This window comes from Peromyscus maniculatus, chromosome X, assembly GCF_049852395.1.
Source record: "Peromyscus maniculatus bairdii isolate BWxNUB_F1_BW_parent chromosome X, HU_Pman_BW_mat_3.1, whole genome shotgun sequence".
NCBI lineage: Eukaryota > Metazoa > Chordata > Mammalia > Rodentia > Cricetidae > Peromyscus > Peromyscus maniculatus.
In genome coordinates this window covers 23,079,064-23,096,763 of record NC_134875.1, presented here as the reverse complement: position 1 = coordinate 23,096,763, position 17,700 = coordinate 23,079,064, and the positions used below count along the sequence as shown (strand labels likewise).

At 39.3% G+C, this 17,700-nt stretch overlaps 1 protein-coding gene across 1 annotated transcript in view; it reads right to left on the bottom strand.

Annotated features, from left to right (window-relative positions):
* Positions 1-17,700, bottom strand: part of Usp26 (ubiquitin specific peptidase 26) — a 99,755-nt gene that overhangs the window by 67,912 nt on the left and 14,143 nt on the right. Inside the window, exon 3 of the mRNA XM_042269256.2 lies at positions 16,929-16,982. The gene's annotated coding sequence lies outside the window, so the exon portion shown is untranslated. The remainder of the gene's footprint in view (positions 1-16,928; positions 16,983-17,700) is intronic.

Sequence of the window (17,700 nt, the reverse complement as noted above, 5' to 3'; positions counted from 1 at the left end):
AATCTGTACCTTTTCACGTAGCTCATGGCTTACCGGTGTCTTCACATGCTGCTTGTCATTGTGGTGGCTGGCAGTGTCTCCTCCCACCTTCCTGTTCTCTCAATTCTCCTCTCTGTTAGTCCCGCCTATACTTCCTGCCTGGCCACTGGCCAATCAGTGTTTTATTTGTTGACCAATCAGAGCAACACATTTAACATACAGACCATCCCACAGCATTTGCCTTCTTCTGATGTGTTAGTTTTCATTTTATCTTATTATATTACATTTTATTTTAGCCCATGGAAGCCTGTTTGCTTTCAAATGAGAGATAGAAAGGGGGTAGATCTAGATGGGAGGAGAGATGAGGGAGAACTGGTAGGGTAAAGGGAGAGGATATATTATGTAAGAAAAAAGTTATTTTCAATAAAAGGAAAAAGAGCATATTTAATTAATCTGAAAAAAAATGAGGGAAAACATTCCACACTTGTGGAAAGAACCCCATTTACAAACAGCCTAGGTATTTAAACAAGCAATTATACAAAGATGCACAAATGACCAACAAGCCATAAAAAGATATTCAAAATCAATAGTTATCAGTAAAACAAATGGAAAACAAAACTACAATGAATTTCCCCTAAAAACATTCTAGGATGGCTAAAATCAAAATGTCAGGTAGTAACAAGTGTTGCTGAGGATGTAGAAAAATCTAAACCTTCATACAGTACAGGTAGGAATGCAAACTGAGCTGTCAAGTTTGGAAAACAGTCCTGTATGTTCTCAAATAATTTAAAAGAGAGTTGACACCTATCTCAGTAATTACATTGCTAAGTCCAAACTGGAAAAAAACAAATGTATACAGAAAGTTGCATATGACTGCATTTAGCACCATGGTTCATAAAACCAAAGCTGCAAGCAATTGCAGAGGTCTTCATCTATTCCTTTAAAAGAATAAACAAAATGTAAATATACTATAGCAGCCATGTGAAATAGAACACTCCTTTAATTCTAGTACTTGTGAGGCACAGAGAGGTGGATCTCTGAGTTTAAGTCCAGCATAGTCTATCCAGTGACATCCAGGCCAGCTAGGGTTAAATAGTACAACCTTATCCTCCTAAAACAATGTACTATAGTAATACAATGGATTATTATTCAATCTATAAAAAAGTGAAGGAACTCAGTTCCAAGGCCACATAAAATAGGAAAATCCAGACATGGTAAAGAGAAGAGTATTTACTTAGTTAAAGCTGGGTGGTGGTAGAAGGGGATGGCTTATTAATAACTAAAGTTATGAGATTTCTTTACAATTGTTTCATTATATAGAAGGATGCACAGGGTGTGTGCCATGGCATGCTTGTGAGGTCAAAGGACACCTTGCAGGAGTCAGCTCTTTCCCTCCTTCTACAATGGGGGGTCCCAGGGATCAAATGTAGACCGTTAGACTTGGCAGAAAGCACCTTTACTCACTAAGCCATTTCACCATCCCATAAGACTCCTTTTAAGGTGACCAAAATGTCTTAAATTTAATTGCACTTTTTGCTGTAAATATCTCTGAGGATCCTCAGAATGTCCACATAACATTCAATAAATTATCCAGTTTAAAACTATGGAGTCTATCATTTGTGGACAATATCTTTGTAAAGATGTGGATTACACTCACTTGATAACTATAGGAAAATAAAAGAAATAGATTATATCAGGGGTCATAACTTGGAAAAGCAACTTGCACAGGCCTCTGCTTTTCTACTTTCACTTCTCATTGATTTTTTTAATACTGGACCACAATTTGTGGAGTGCTATGTTGGGGGCTAGAAGTAACCCACCACTGCCCTGACAGGAGAAAAACAGATAAAGGAACCATTGCAAATCAGAGGTTGTTGAAGCCACATGGACACCAGAAAAGTAAAGATATCTATGGTGAGATTTTATTTGTGTTGAAATGTGATTTTATTTGTATGTTAATAAATAAAGTTGCCTGGGGATCAGAGCTAAAAGCAAGCCATTTAGCAAAAGTCCGGCGGTGGTGGCACACACCCTTAAACCGATTACATGGCAGCCAGAGTCTCTGTGTGGTCAAGGACACAGCCAAGCAGTGATCCGAACTTTTAATCCCAGTACCAACCATAGAGACCTGGAGGTCTGTATAGACAGGCAGTGACAATGAAATCATGTGGTTGGGTTTAGAGCCAATGAGAAGGTAGAACAGAAAGGCAATAAAAAGACAGGACACAGGAGAAGGTCTCTCTCTGGGGAAGCAACGGCAGTGAGTGGTAAGCTAAAGGCTATTCGCTAGTGCTCTGATCTCTTGGGCTTTTAACTCTGTGTTTGGCTCTGTTTCTTATTTAATAAGACCATTTAGAATTTTGTCTACAGATATCCTTCAATTTGGAATGTGAACCATGATATCTTAGATTCAACTGTCATGGACTCAGGGGAAGGATAAATCTAAATCAGTGTGTCATTGTTTTAATGAGATTTGAACCACAGGTAGCATAAAGTAGGGTAGACTTTTAAGCCTAACATTCTTCAAAGAACTATTAAAAATGGAGGTTTTCACAACATACTATTCTAATATTCAGAATGTAATCTAGGGCTGGGCATTCAATTCAGTGTTAGAGCACTTGACTATTATGCGCAAGGCCTGGGTTTGACCCGAAGTATTGTTGAAAAAAGGAGGAGGTAAAATACAAAATTAATATCATGAAGGATCAAGAAAATGTGACTCATTATTGTGGGGAAGGATTAATATGTCATGGCCTTGAGATGATCCAGAAACTGAAGTAGTAGAAAAACATTTTTTAAAGCTATTATAGTGGCTGGTGAGATGGCCCAACAGGTACAGGCACTTGCCACCAGCCTGACACCTAACAGATTCCAAGGACCAACACAATGGAAGGTGAGTGCCAACTCCTTCAAGTTGTCCTATGACCTCCACGTCCATTCTGTGCCACATGGACACCTACAAAATAAATAAATGTAATTTGACTTTTAAAGCTATTTATCTTACTCACTATTCTACTGATGTGAAGAGACATTATGATCAAGGCAACTCTTATAAAAGGAAACAATTACTTGAGGGCTGGCTTACAGTTTCAGAGGTTTAGTCCATTATCATCATGGCGGGGAACATGGCAAAACGCAGATATGGTGCTGAAGAAGTAACTGAGTGAGACATCCTGATCCATAAGCAGAGCAAGGAAAACTGGTTTTGGCATGGGCTTTAGAAACATCAAAACCCACCCCTAGTGACATACTTTCTCCAACAAGGCTATTCTTCCTAATTTTTTTGAACAGTGCCACTCCCTGGTGACTAACCATTCAAATATATGACACTATGGAGGCCATTCTTATTCAAACCACCACATTCCGCCCCTTGTCCATCATAAAGTAAAAAAATGCATTCAGTCCAACTTCAGAAGTCCCCATAGTCTATCACAGTCTCAACACCATTTTAAGGTCCAAAGTCTCTTCTGGGACTCATGGCTGTCTCTTTACTGTAATCACCTATAAAATAAAAAGAAAATCACAAAACAGATCTCTTACTTACAACATGCCTTGGCTCCAAATATACATTACTGTTTGAAAAGGGAGGAAAGGGAGCACAGTGCAAAAATACTGGACCAAAGCAAGTCCACAAATTATCAGGGCAAACTCCATGTCTGCATCTCCATGTCTGATGTCAAAGTACTCTCCAGATTGTGGTGGCTAAGGAGATCTCCATTTTATGCTAGGCATCCATTCTAAATTCCTAAACATCTAAGTTCCTAGCAGTCCTGATGTCTCGCCCCCTCCTCCGAATTGTAAAGCTCTGGTAAGATGATTAACCACTTGCTCTGGTTTCTGTAAACTTCACTTATCACTATGTACATGGGCAGGGAGGCAGTGCCTCAGTTCCTCACACAGTTGTAAATTCCACTGGAACGCAGTAAGTATAAGCTGCCTGTAAAAGCCCACCCCCATCCCCATTTAAAGGTGGGCCACAGTCCAAAATCTAAGCAGGGAGACTGCATTCAGCTGCAACTTAAATAACAATTTGGCTAATTTTAATTTAAATCATGTTTTTGGTCCTTCCAAGTGGAAGGACCAAAACTCCATATCAAACTCCATAACAAGATCTCCAATTCCTTACAGCTTTGTTGACTGCAATATACTTCTCTTGGGCTGCTTCCACACCTGGTCTGCAGCTCTCCTTGGCAAGTATCCCACAGCTCTGGCATCTCCAGTGTCTTGGGGTCTCTAATGAAATCCAGGCTTCACCTTCATAGCTTCAAACAATGGCCTCTCTGGTCTGCCATGCAGGGATACCCCTGACACATGCCTGGCCTCAGTGGCTTTCCTTAGCTGCAGAAGTAGAATCCACAACCTCTTTCTTGTATCCTTGACTTTGTTCGACAGCCAGAACCATGTGGGTGAAGCTGTCAAGTTCTGCTGGAACTTGGCCCCCTTGTTCAAATCAGCTTGCTGTTGGTGATTGTTTCCTTCACTGCTTAAGTTTTTTCTTAATTTCTTTTCACATAAAATATGGTTATAGTGATAAATGGTAATTATAATTTCAAAAATAAAAGAAATAATTAAAAGAAGAAAAAATATCACAAGTACATGACTTTGTGCCTCACAGAACTAGGGTAAAAAGTAGCAAAGTAAACACAGAATTAACAAATAATAAGGATTAAAGAAAAAACAAATTAAGGACAAAAATTTCTGGAAATTCTAAAATTGCCAAATCCTTAGATTAACTAGAGAAATGGGGGGGGATGGAAGGAGGGAAAGAGGGAGAGAGAGAGAGAGAGAGAGAGAGAGAGAGAGAGAGAGAGAGAGAGAATTATAATCAAACAAGAACACATTAAAATAGATTATAAGGGACTACTATAAACAATTGTATGTCCATGAATTGGATAATCTATAAGAAAAAAAACCTAGATGTTTTACATGTAAAAAAACCATGTTTCACATTAGACCTACTAAATAAAATCACTAAAATAGCAATGATCTAAAACCAACATACAAAGACCAGTTCTGTGTTTTACAGCAATACCTGCCTATCTGAAAAAGAAATCAAGGAAACAATCATACTTATTAAAAATGAGTGAAATGTTCAGGAATTAAAATAGTGAAATGTCTGTACACTGAAATCTATGAAGCATGATGTAAGAAGCTGGAGATAAAGGCAGAAAGCTAGCCTTTGTTCATATATTAGCTTTTTGGGAAGGCAAGTGCTGGAGAAGACTGCAATCCTGGTGTCATCCTTGACTTCTGATTCCTTCATGCCCAATCTTCATGTCTTTTTGGCAAATATTACAATTTCAGTCTAGAAGATATTAGTCAGAATGGCTTCACTGCTCACAGTGCCCACTGTCACTAAAGTGATGCACCAGCATCTCTCACCTAGGTTACTGCAGTGGTCCCTTACTGTTCTATCTTACTTGAGCCCCACAGTCTTGGGATCGAACAAAATGATCCATTAGTAGAACCTAATCCTGTAGATGTTTTTTGCTGAAAGTCCAAGTTCTGAGGGTTTCCCATTAGAATCTAAAAAATAGTGCCACCCCTCATCATTGCTTGTAAGTCTATTCTTCTCTTAACTAACGTCACCTAAGACATAGGACCCCTTTGCTGATTCTTAAACACAGCTAAGTGTATACTGCCTCAGTATCTTTGCATAGCATAGATCTTCCAACACAAATTGCTCTTTTCCTTTGGATATCTACATGAAAACGGACTTCATCACCTCTTTGAGGTCATAGTTAAAATGCAGTCCTTGAGGCCTTCTTAAATAATCATATTAAAAGAACATATACCTTGAACTAAAGAAGGCTTTTCTTCTTGCATTGGTATTTTACACAACACCATTTGTCACTCAACATACAGAGTATTTCACTTCTTTATTGCTGTCTTCTTTCTCCAACATATAAGCTTTCCAAACACAGAGTCAGACAGGGACTCTTGTCTGTTTTCCAGGGCCTAAAAGAGTGCCTGTCACCTTGTGGGTGCTCAATAAGTATTTATCTTCATTGACTAGATGTGTCAGAGGTTTGCCCCTCATGTCTTAAAATGATCAAATGACTTTGTAAAATGAATTAGCCTGTGAACAATAAAAGTAAAACACTCCATAGATGCTCAGATGATGATTTCATTATGTGACCAATATACAAGGGACACATACAAATTGGTCTAATCCCAGAGTGATGAAAGAGTAATGAACAATGGAGTCCTGACTAAGTGCAGGAAGCAAATAATGAATGGCAGTTTACATGAAATCACGATGCAATGGCCTGCATCACAGCCTGGCTTCATTTATTCCTGGAGCACTATCATTTAGAAAAGACCTATAGAGAAAAATAACTAGTAAGGTGGGTCGAGGGAAGACATAGAGAGAGCAGAACTTCTATGGCGTGTCTGAGTTACTTTCACTGTGGGTCCCTTACTTTCCAGAGACAACTAGTTATTTATTTGCAAAAATGAATCATGTGAACATTTCCTCTTTTACCTTGAAGGCAAAATTGTCTTTACTCAGAATTCAGTTGAGAATAATTGAAAATCCTGGCTACCTCTGATCAAATAGCTTCTGTGCCCAAACACAATGACATCAACAATTAATGGTCAGGATTGTGCTTTCCAAGGGAAGGTTTTCATCTGGAGCAGGTCAACAAAATACATATGCTTTTCATTGCATTTCATGTAGCTCAAGTTGCTAGGTATAGAAAGAACATAAAAAGGACATTGTTTCAAGTAGCTCATTAGGCTGTCCTCAAAATCACTATGTACCAAAAATGGCCTTGAACTTCTAGTTCTGTTTCAATCTCCTGAGTGCTGAGGTTATAGACACGTCCCACCACACCAGACTTAGGCATGGGGTAGAACCCATGGCCACATGCACATTAGACAAACACTCTATTAGCTAAGCTACATTGTCAGCCCTAAAGGTCTGGCCTTAATGGAACAAGATGCTGGATTACATTTGCATAGTTGTATATAGTCATTCCTCAGTCTCTGTGAGGGGGCAATTCCATGATCCACCTTGGACAATTAAATATGCAAAAGTTTAAGTCTCTTATCAAAAACAGTATAACACTTGCATGTAACCCCCAACATATCATTCAGATTACTGGGAAAGGGGCTTCATGGTGCTTCTTTTATGCTAAGATAAGGAGAATAGGCTTGTTGGGGGGAAAAGAGGAATTTAACTCTGGAGATGATGGATAGAGTCTGGGATGGGATAGCATATTGCATGCACTCACACTTACCTTACAGCTATTTTCTTTGGTGTGTGTGTGTGTGTGTGTGTGTGTGTGTGTGTGTGTGTGTGTGCATGTGTGTAATACAAGTCCCACAGCACATGTGTGGAGGTGAGAGGACAGGTTGAAAAAGTTGGTTCTCTCCTTCCACTTTGTGGGTCCCAGGGATTGGCATCAAGCACCTTTAGCCATTGAGCCATCTTAGCAGCCCATTGACTTACTGCTTTTATTTACTTATCCATTCCTTCATGATTTTTTATATATTCTAAAAAGATGGGAGTTAGCCTGCTAGCCTCTACTTACTCATGTTGAATCACTATTAAACCACTTCTACTAGCAAAGATCTCTTGTATCAACTCAGTTAGGGTGGTCTTACATCCATTCCTTTTCTTCTCCACATTCTATGTGGTATTTCTGTTCTGGTATCACCAGCTTTTATCTGGGCATCTTTCCTCTTTGAAGTCCAAACACTCTTTCAAAATGGTCATTTGATCAGGCTATATTAAAATTATGCAGGGGCATCATCAGCCAGTATAAAGTCCAAATCCTTTAGCACAGCATAAAAAGTGTATAATGAACTGTCCTTGCCATCTGGAAGAATATCACCTTTTATCACTCTTCCACTATTTCCTGTACTGGAGTCACATTTAACTATGTATGTGTGCTACACATGTTTGCTTTGTGCCACAAGCTTCATTCAGTAAGCCCCGGAATTGGGACAGTTGACAGTTGACAGTTGAGAAGATGTGCCCCGATCCTCATGGAACTTAGAGTCACTTTATAGGTCCTTAAAGTAATTTTAAATTTCAAAATTAGACAAGACTCTTCAGAAACATTCCAACAAATGGCTGCAAGCAGCAATCCTGACATCTCAAAATTACCACGTTTTCCTATGCTATTGTAAATGAAAAAAGTGTGCCATCTACTGTCTTACTCTCTATTACCCTATTATAGTATAGTTCTGATAAACCAAAGAACTTTGTGAGTTCAAAGGCACTACATATGCAGCTATTGCCCTGTTCGCTGCATGGAATACTCTTATTCCATTAAGTACTTACATGAGTGCATTATCAAGGAAAGGAAGGAGCTTTCAACCAGCTTTCAAGGCTGGTTTTGTTTGTTTGCCTGGCATTGTTTTCTTGGATGAATTCAAATTTATGTAACTGCAAATAGACTTCCCAAAACAGGAAAAAAAGAAATGTCTTTATATGTGAAGTACAGATGCAAATTTGTATTTATTTATATGTGTATGTGACTGTGTATGGGTACATGCACATGAGTGCTGGTTCCTATGGAAGCCAGAAGAGGTTGTGAGATCCTGCTAGAACTAGAGTAGTTGTGAGCTGACTGACATGAGTGCTAGAATCTGAACTCAGATCCTCCAGAAGAGTAGTATGTGCTCTTAACTGCTGATCCATCTCCCCAGCCTGTAGATGTAAGTTTTAAAAAATACTCTTGTTGCGGGCATGTTAGCACATGCCTTTAATCCCAGCACTCAGGAGGCAGGGGCAGGAGGATCTCTGTGAGTTTGAGGCCAGCCTGATCTACAGAGTGAATTCAAGGACAGGCTCCAAAGCTACAGAGAAACCCTGTCTTGAAAAAAAAAATCCTTTTGTCCTGTGGTTAGTTGCTGAAGTCACAGATTCAGAACCTATGGATATGAGGGCCAACTCCTGTTAAATAAAATGCTACCATATTGCCCTCTCTCATAATAGATCAGTAAAAAAATACCCAGTGTTATAATAGTATATTTTTGAGTCTTCATACCAAATAGGCCCTTTGATCTGTGTTAGAGAAGATCTTTCTTGGCACTAGAAGGTGGTGCCTGGCACCAGGTACAAGCAGTGACTTTTTACTGGGTAAATGGAGAATTTATAATACACACAACATTCATATTGGGGTTCTTGTATGAATGTTTCTTTGGTAGATCTCATATTCTTCTAATATCCAAAGCAGAACAGGCAATAACATTTTGTTGCAAAGGTAAGGAAAATCAATGACACAAACTAAAATCATAGCACTGAACCAAAAACATACGTTGTTTTAGCAATTCTCAGTGTCTCTGAAAGTCACAGAGAAAACTCACTTTCCATCAGCAGTGGGCTTTTTGCTTGTTTGACATGATGAAAACAAAATAGCAGCATGGTCAGTTCTACAAACAAGAGTGACTATATGCTACTAACACTGAAATACCACGAATCCCTAAGAGCATCTCCTCTCAAATCTATTAGAAAGTAACATGATGTTCTTCATCTTGCTGCTTTTATTTTGTTTCATTTTGTTTTAATAGCCATTCTAGCTGAGGTAAGATGTTGTTTCGCTATAGTTTTGATTTGCATTTTCCTGAGGCTAGTGATGTTGAGAACCTTTCAATTATCAGTTGGTCATTTGTATTTCTTCTTTTGAGAAGTGTCTATTTGGATGATTTGTTTGGTTTCATTGGATTATTGTTTCTTGATAATTGAGTTTTTGGAGTTGTTTATGTCTTCTGGATATAGCACTCTGATGGAAAATAGATGGAACTGGAGGACATTACATTAAATAAAATAAGCCAGGCATGAAGAGACAAGGGCTTTGAGTTCTCTGTCATTTGTGGAAATCAGAGAAAGGAAAACACTGACCTGAAGGTACAATAGTGTTTACTACAAACTGAGAATGGGGATAAGAAAAACACATTAGGGCAAGCTGGATTCAATCAGTGTATATTGTGTACATAGATTGAAAGATCACACTGTCCTCTGTAGGAGAATATTATTTTAAAGTGTGTTACTTTTGTTTATGTTGCATTTGTTTAACTCTGTGAAGCTGTGTTACTGTGCCTGTGTAAAACACCTGATGGTTTAATAAAGTGCTGAATGGCCAATAGCAAGGCAGGAGAAAAGATAGGCAGGGCTGGCAGGCAGAGACAATATATAGAAGGAAGAGATGGAGGAATGAGAGATCTAGCAGCCGGAGAAGGAGGACAACTCCAGGGGCCAGACACCCAGCTATATAACCAGAAATGGAATAAAAAACAAAAGGTATACAGAAATAGAAAGGGAAAAACCCAGAGGCAAAAAATAGATGGGATAATTTGAGATAAGGAAATTGGGCTAGAAACTAAACCAAGCTAAGGCTGGGCATTCATAAGTAAGTGTAGCTGAAGGTTTTCCTGTGTCCCACCTGGACTGTGGTCAGGACAAATCTCTCTCACCCACCAGTCCTGCAGCTGCTTGGACCCAAGTAAACACACAGAGACTTATATTACTTATAAACTGTATGGCTGTGGCAGGCTTCTTGCTATCTAGTTCTTATGTCTTAAATTAACCCATTTCCATTAATCTATAAGTTGCCACGTGGCTTGTGGCTTACCAATACTTTTACATCTTGCTTCTCATGATGGCAGTGGCTGGCAGCATCCACTTCCCAGAATTCTCCTCTATGCTTATTCTGCCTATACTATACTTCCTGCCTAGCTACGGGCCAATCAGCATTTTATTTATCAATCACAGCAACACATTCACAGCATACAGAAAGACATCCCCAGCAAGTAAGACTAAGCCTCCATGTATGATTTATTTGGGAGCTGGGTGGTGGGCCCCCTGAAAAGAGCCAAAAAAACAGTCCTCTATTAATATTAATTATTAATATATATTCATCAAAAATAAAATAAAATACATTAAGGTATCTATGGTAGTTTAAATGTAATTGGCCCCCATAAGCCCATACATAGGAAGTGGCACTATTGGGAGCTGTGGCATTGTTGAAAGAAGTGTGTCACTGTGGGGGTAGGCTTTGAGGTCTCTTTTGCTTAAGCTTTGCTCAATGTCATAGTCCTTCCTGTTGCTTTCTGATCAAGATGTAGCCAGCACCATGTCTGCATGTATGCCACCATGCTCCCCACCACAATGATAATGGACCAAATCTCTGAAACTGTAAGCCAGCCTCAATTAAATGTTTTCCTTTATAAGAGTTGCCATGGTCATGATGTCTCTTCAGAGCAATAGTAACCCTAACAAAGACAGTTAACATATTTATTAAATGTTTCTGTGCATTCTATGGAAGAATCCTTTTGTACACTGGAAAGATTTCTGCTTGGATTGATTTAATAAAAAACTGATTGGCCAGTAGCCAGGCAGTAATTATAGGCAGAACAACCAAACTAGAAGAATGATGGGAAGAAAGGAAGAATAAGAGGAGATGCCAGTAGCAGCCAAGGAAGCAGAATGTGTAGAAAATGAGGTAACAAGCCATGAGCCACATGGCAAAGCATAGATAAGAAATATGAGTTAGTTTAAATGTAAGAGTTAGGCACTAACAAGCCTGAGCTATTGGCCGAGCACTTATAATTAATATTAAGACTCTGAGTGGTTATTCAAGAGTTGCTGCCAGCACATGAAAACCCTGCCAATTGCATATTGCTATGTAAAATTAACACTAAAATCCATGTCTTAAAAGATCAACTTAATAATTCCTTATTATGTGGGTTACTTTCAGATTCTTCAAATTCATGTGGTATTGGCTGGACCAGTACAATGTCCTCATTCACAGAGGTAGTGACAGGGTGGCTCCTTGTAGTAGTTTGAATGTAATTGACCCCCATAAGTTCACAGGGAGTGCCACTATAAGGAAGTATAGCATTGTTGGAGTAGATATGGCATTGTTGGAGGAAGTCTGTCACGGCGGGTGGGGGGTGGACTTTGAGGTTTTCTGTGCTCAGGATACCACATAGTATCTCAGTCAACTTCTTGTTTGTTGCCTGCAAGATGTAGGATTCCCAGGTAGTACTCCAGTGCCATGTCTGCCTGCTTACTGCCATGTTCCCCACCATGATGATAATGGATTGAAACCTCTGAATCTTTAAGTAAGCTATCCCTATTAAATGTTTTCTTTATAAGAGTTGCCACTGTGGCCATGGTGTCTTTTAACAGCAATAGAAACTCTAACTAAGACACTCATGTTGGAGAGCTCAGGGAAATCTGCTAGTTAAGGGCCTCAGATTTCCTGCATGTGGTCCTCTACATGTGTCTTTTCTAGCTTTCCCATAATCTGATGATATTGTGGATTGGATAAGAATGGCCCCCATAGGCTCTTACATTTGAATGTTTGGTCCCTAGTTGATAGATTTCCTTAGGGAGGGATTAGAAGGTATGGCCTTGTTGGAGGAGGTGTGTCACTGGGGGGTGGGCTTTAAAGTTTCAAAAGTCCATGGTAGCCAGCCCTCATGTCTACTGCTTGTGGATCAGATGTAAGCGCTCAGCTGCTTCTCCAGTGTCATGCTGCCTGTCTGTTGTCATACTGTCTACCATGGTGGTAATGGACTAACCCTCTGAAACTATGAGCAAACTCCCAATTAAATGCTTCCCTTTATAAGTTGCCATGGCTATGTGTCTCTTCATAGCAAAGACAGCAAATTATAGATCCTTCAAGTTCAACTTTAGAAGATTTGTTTACATTCTTGCTGAATTCTATTAGTCAAAGCAGAACAAAGAGCCATACAAATTCAGTTATTAGCAGAAGAGAGTAATTCCTCATTATAAAAAAGTATGTGTTTGGCCGGGCGGTGGTGGCGCACGCCTTTAATCCCAGCACTCGGGAGGCAGAGCCAGGCAGATCTCTGTGAGTTCGAGGCCAGCCTGGGCTACCAAGTGAGTCCCAGGAAAGGTGCAAAGCTACACAGAGAAACCCTGTCTCGAAAAACAAACAAAAAAAAAGTATGTGAACTAGCAAATACTGTTTGAGCCATGCAAATATTTCTTGCACCTGAGTTGGTAGTCCTTGCTTAGCATGCAAAAGCCCCAGCATAGCATACAAAAGCCCCATGTTTGATCTCCAGCACTTCATAGAACCCAGGGAGGTACTGCATACTAGTAATCCCATCACTTGGTAGGTGGACACAAGAAAATCAGAAGCTCAAGATCATCCTCAGCTATATATTGAGTATAAGGCCAGCCTGGACTATATGAGACCTATTCTCAAATACTGTTGTAGTACTAAATTGTCTTTTACATTGTTTTCTTTGTTGCATTCTTTCTCATTTTATCCATATAGTGGAGGTGTTTTTGTTGTTATTGGAGATATAGTTAAGACAGGGTGTCATTATACAGCACAGCTCACCTGGAACTACTATGTAGCCCAGAATGGCCTTGAATTCTATGGGTAGTCCTCCAGCCTCAGCTTCCCTAGAACTAGGATTACAGGAATGAGCCACCACACTTATCTAAAGATTTATAGTCAGAACACATAGACAGACTATATGGCAGTATTTTAAATGCACAAGATGTTCTGATGTTAATCACAAACTATACCAGTGAAATCATTCATGGGGAATCAGAGCAGACAATATCCACCTGAGGATTTTAAGGAATTCAAGGAAGAAATTGGGATGCTATTTATTAAAATGTGCAGTCTATAGTTTCAGGTTATTTCATAAACTGGAGCTCAAATTTCATAGTGTCTGTATGCCACGCACCATTCTGAATATCTTACATTCATTACTTCATTTAATTTTCACAATATACAGAGATCTATTTTATTGTCTCCATTCTTACAGTGAGGAAACTGGGGTCCAGAAAGGTTAATTTGCTCAATTAACTATTAAATAGTTAGACTTGTCTTGAATTCAAGTATATCCAATTCTAAAACCTCTGCTATAACTACCATGACCTTGATACTTTAAAGGGTATCTCCTCAGAACCAGCCCTACCAATACACCAGGAAAGGAGCCTCAAGGATACAGGTCCAGCTTGCTAGAGTCTAAGTGGAGTCAAGATTTGTACGTCTAGAGTGAAACCTGGGTAAAAGGAATATCAGCAGGGATCCTTCAGGATCCAAACATCAGGCTTATCAGAAAACATTTGAAAGAGCTGTTAAGAGTCTATGATCAAATAAATGAGCTACTTGTGGAAGATGGTATGGATTATCTGAGAAGAAATCAGACTGAACTCAAATACCCAAGTGGTTTTATGGGATAATACAGTCTATGCAGGGCAGTGACATAATAGCTTAGGGATAAAGGCACTTGCCACCAAGCCTGATGATCAGAGTTTAACCCCCAAGCACACATGGTGGAAGGAGATAACCAACTCCCATGAGTTGTTCTGTGACCTTCACACACACTCTGTGGCACATGCTCACCCCTTTACACATACAAATAAATGCAAAAAAATTATTAAAGATGTGACATGGATTCAATTCTCTGAAGATATGGATCTACTATGGGAACTTGGAGGATTCCAGAAGCATATTTTAAAAATGAGAAATTATAAAACCAAAGATTGCCTATACTGAGGCATCTGGCAGAAGAAGACTCCTGCAGACACTGCTCGTAGGACAACTGACACAGTTTCAAAAGTTGATTCAAAATCTATTCCTTTCCAGAAGGCAGGGAAAATTCCATGGACCTGCAAACGGGAAGCTATTTAGTTGAAATAGGATGGGACCTTACTTTTGAATCAGACATGTTTGATTTTAATCTTGATTGAAACATGCAATCCATGTGACTTTGGAAAAGTCATGTAAACTATTTGAGGCTCCAATTACATCTCACAAAATGGAGACCAAGCCAGGCATGGTTTTGCATGACTGTAATCTCAGCACTTGGGAGACTAAGACAAAAGGATGCCTGCCAGTTTGAGGCCTCCCTTTGTCACATAGTGAATTTGTGGCCTGCAGAATAAGACCGTGTAGCTAGAGTTTTCCTGCCTTGCCCACAGTCAGGACAAATCTTTGTCACCCACCAGTCCCACAGCCTCTCAGACCCAACCAAGTAAACACAGAGTCTTATATTGCTTACATACTGTATGGCCGTGGCAGGCTTCTTGCTAACTGTTCTTATAGCTTAAATTAATCCATTCCCATAAATCTATAACTTGCCACATGGCTCGTGGCTTACCAGTGTCTTCACATGCTTCTTGTCATGGCGGCGGCTGGCAGTGTCTCCTTCTGCCTTCCTGTTCTTTCTTTTCTCCTCTGTTAGTCCCGCCTATACTTCCTGCCTAGCCACTGGCCAATCAGTGTTTTATTTATTGACCAATCAGAGTAATTTGACATATAGACCATCCCACAGTGTGTGTGTGTGTGTGTGTGTGTGTGTGTGTGTGTGTGTGTGTGTGTGTGTGTGTGTGTGTGTTGGCTATTTTTGGTTGTCAATTTGAGTAATTAACTAAATTAGCTAAAACCCAAGCAGCTAGGTATACTTGTGAGGGATTATTTCTTAATTAAATCATTTGAAGTAGAAAGCTCCATTTTAAACCAGATCTTTTGGCGTGGGAAGAGCCACCTTTAATCTGGACCACACCTTCTACTGGCAGTCTATATAAAGGACATGGAAGAAGGAAGCTTGCTCTCTCTTTGCCTGCTTGCTCTCCCTCTCACTGGCAAGTCCATTCCTTTACTGCCACTAGAGCCTACATCTTCAGGATTCCGGCATATACTAAACACTGAGATATCCATCCTCATGGACTGAACAACTACTGGATGTGTGGACCTTCCATTGGTAGACAGCCATTGTTGGACTAGCTAGACTACAGCCTGTAAGGCATTTTACTACATTGCGTGCACACACACACACACACACACACACACACACACACACACACGGTTTTGTTCTGTTCCTTTAGAGAACCCTGACTAATACAATAGATACATATAGTATTTTTAAAATAAAGGACATGAAGTTGGGGGTAGCAAAAATGGGGTGGATCTGGGAGAAGTTAGGATGAAGAGAGGTGGTAAATATGATTAAAATATATTGTATGCATATATAAAATTCTCAAAGAATTAAGAAAATACCATATTTTTAAAACAGGGAAATAATAGTACCTACTTTCCAGGACAGTCATATGAAGAGACAAGCCTGTATTTGAAGACATCAGGAGGGCTAGATGTGTAGCTCGGTCTCTAACCCAAATCCTAATACTAACCAGATCAGAAGATCAAGGTCATCCTCAGCTAATACTGGGTTCAAGGCTAGTCTGAACTACACAAGACCTTGTCTCAAAATTTTTAAGATATAGCAGGTAGTAAACAAATATTTATTTCATATTTGCATATGCTTACCAGGTATCAAGAATTATTCTAAGCAATTTAGAACTTCATTTTCATTTTATATGTATGAGTGGTTTGCTTAATGTATGTATGCAACTAGGTTTCATGCAACTAGGAAATTGCTCTACTCCCTAGCCCTGAGGTTTAAATTTAATGGGAAAACCAAACTGTGGTGGAAAGATCTTCATGCTCCAATGAATGAGAAGTTTTAAGTGATAGAGAACTTAGAAATTCTAGCCAAGTGTGATGGTTAAGTAACATTGTAGTTTGAAGTTAACACTTTCAAGCTAAACTCCTTAGATTTAAGGTTTTTTAAAAAATACAAACAATTAATTTAATAAGCAAGCTGATAGAATAGCCAAATCAAAATTAAAATTGAAAACAAACATTTTCAAGATCATAGATCCAGATCTCAAGAATTATACTAAACTCAACAGGATTATAGAGTAAAAACAAAGGCCTATTGATCAGTGAAATTCTAAAAATAAATCATTTTACATAAGGCATTTGAATATTGACAAATGTGTTAAGCTAACACAATGGAAGATGGTGGAATTTTCACCGGGTGGGACTGAAACAACTGGCATTTCATAAGCAGATAAATACTTAAGCGTCTACACATGTCCAAAACACATGGACGGAATCATTGAATAAACCATAGATTTAAGTGTAAAATATATATTCATTTACCTTCTAGAAGAAAATGCGGAATACCATCTTGACTTTCAGCCGCAAGAAGATTGCCTACAGAATAAAAAGAGCGGATCATTTGTCAAGTGTTTTTAAGAAGAGCGTATCTCAGCCGGGCGGTGGTGGCGCACGCCTTTAATCCCAGCACTCGGGAGGCAGAGCCAGGTGGATCTTTGTGAGTTCGAGGTCAGCCTGGGCTACCAAGTGAGTTCCAGGAAAGGCGCAAAGCTACACAGAGAAACCCTGTCTCGAAAAAACCAAAAAAAAAAAAAAAAAAAAAAAAAAAGAAGAAGCGCGTATCTCGTTAAGTTTGAGTAGCCCAAAGATAATAAGGAGTTAATTTTGAGTATCCCAAAGATAATAAGGAGCTTAGGATGTGCTTCAGCGAAAGAACACAGACTTAGCATGCCTGAATTCCATCCCTAGTGTCACAGCACCACCTTCACACACAGAGAAAAGAAAGTATGCTGGTCTTTAAGAGGGTCAGAGTTTGGTTCCTAGCACCCACATCAGATGGCTCCCTACTGTCTGTAACTGGAGCTACAGGGGATCTGACACCCTTCTGTGGATTTAGAAGTCACCTGTATACAAATGGCATACACTACACATCATACATACATACATACATAAGATAAATGTTTTTTAAATTATTTATTTATTTTATGTGTATGTGTGTTTTGCCTGCATGTTTATCTGTGTACCATATGAGTTCTGGTACAAGCAGAGGTCAAAAGAGGGTATCAAGTCCCCTGAGACTAGAGTTACAGAAGGT